Consider the following 2,157-nt stretch of genomic DNA (forward strand, 5'->3'; position numbering starts at 1 on the left):
GTGCATAATGCTGCTATGATCATTGGGGTGCACATATCTTTGTGGATAAATTTTTTCAGGTTTTGGGGGTAAATACTCAGTATTAGAGTAGATCATATGGTAATTCAATACTCAGTATTCTAATACTCAGTATTAGAGTAGATCATATGGTAATTCAATTCTTCGTTTTTTGAGGGACCTCCATACTGTTTTCCATAGTGGCTGTACCAATTTTCATTCTCGCCAGCAGTGTGTGAGGGTTCCTCTTTGCCCACAACCTCTCCAGCACTTGTTGTTACTTGTCCTACTGATAATATATATTCTAACAGCTGTTTTGATTTGTATTTTCCTAATAGCTAGTGATGTTGAGCATCTTTTAATATGTCTGTTGCTATTTGTATGTCTTCTTGGGAGAAATGTCAGTTCAGGCCCTTTGCTCATTTTTAATTGTTGAGTTGTATGAGTTCTTTATGTTATATGAGTATATCAATAGATGCAGAAAAAGCATTTGACAAGATACAACATCCATTTATGATTAAAACACTTAATAAAATGGATATAGAAGGAAAGTACCTCAACATAATAAAGGCCATATATGACGATCCCTGAACTAACATCATACTTAATAGTGAAAAACTAAAACCTTCCCTCTAAGATCAAGAACAAGACAAGGCTGTCTGCTATCACTTCTATTATCCAACATAATAATGGAAGTCCTAGCTAGAGCAATCGGGCAATGGAAAGGAAGGAAGGAAGGAAGGAGGGAGGAGAGGGAGGGAGGAGAGAGGAGGGGGAGAGAGAGAGAGAGAGAGAGAGAGAGAGAGAAGGAAGGAAGGAAGAAGGAAGGAAGGAAGAAGAAGGAAGGAAGGAAGGGAGGGAGGGAGGAAGGAAAAGGCATCCAAAAAGGAAACGAAGAAATCAAATTGTCACTTTTTGCAGATGACATGATTCTCTAGAAAATCCTAAAGACTCTACTAAAAAACTATTAGAAATAAAAAACAAATACATAAAGTTTCAGGATGCAAAATCAATGTTCAAAAATCCATAGTGTTCCTATACTCAAATAATGAATTTTCAGAAAAAGAAATGAAAAAAATAAATTCTTTTTGCAATTGCAACAAAAAGAGTAAAATACCTAGGAATAAACTTAAAGAAACATGTGAAGGACTTATACAGTGAAAACTATAAGGCATTATTAAAAGAAGTTGAAGAAGATGCAAAAAAATGAAAAGGTATTCTGTGTTCTCGGATTGGAAGAATCAACATATTTTAAATGACCTTATTACCTGAAGCATTATACAGATTTAATGCAATCCTCCTCAAATCCCAACGGCATTTTTTTAAAATTTTTTTTTAGGCGAGGCAACCCTTGGTTGACCTCACAGATTGCAAGGACCTTGTCAGTTTACAATCCCTTATTTTTTATTTTATTTTTATTTCTTACACCTACAGCACCTGGTCTTCTTAGGTGGTCTCCCATCCAAGTCCTAACCAGGCCCGACCCTGCTTAGCTTCCGAGATCAGACGGGATCGGGCTCGTTCAGGGCGACATGACCATAGACCCAACGGCATTTTTTAAAGAAATAGAACAAAAAACCATCAGATTTGTGTGGAAGCACAAAAAACCCCAAATAGCCAAAACCATCCTGAGAAAAAAAGAACAAAGCTGGAAGTATCACTCTGCCTGGCTTCAAATTATACAACAAAGCGACGATTATCAAACAGCATGAAAACAGCAAAAAAAAACCCCAAAAAACAAAAAACAAAAAACAGCAGAAAAACAGACGCACAGACCAATGGAACGGAATTGAGAGCCCAGAAGTCAACTCCTACATATACGGGCAAATACTTTCGACAAAGGAGCCAAAACCATACAATGGAGAAAGGAAAACCTCTTCATTAAACGGTGCTGGGAAAACTAGAAAGCCATCTGCAAAAGGATGAAACTAGGCTGTTGTCTATCACCTCACACACACAAAATTAACTCAAAATAGATTAAGGACCTGAATATAAGACCTGAATCAACATAAATGACATAGATGACAACATAGGTGCTCAACTCATGGGCCTTGGACTTAGAGAGGATTTTATGAATTTGACCTCGAGGGCAAGGGAAGCGAAAGCAAAAATAAATGAATGGGACGATATCAAACTCAAAAGCTTCTGCCAGGCAAAAGA

General features: G+C 37.2%; 1 pseudogene; it reads right to left on the bottom strand.

The window, feature by feature from the left end:
* Window positions 1–1,422: 1,422 nt before the first annotated feature.
* LOC120588885 (uncharacterized) lies at window positions 1,423–1,541 on the bottom strand (annotated as a pseudogene).
* Between the last annotated feature and the right edge of the window lie 616 nt (window positions 1,542–2,157).

This window comes from Pteropus medius, unplaced genomic scaffold (genome assembly GCF_902729225.1).
Source record: "Pteropus medius unplaced genomic scaffold, Ma_sr-lr_union100, whole genome shotgun sequence".
NCBI lineage: Eukaryota > Metazoa > Chordata > Mammalia > Chiroptera > Pteropodidae > Pteropus > Pteropus medius.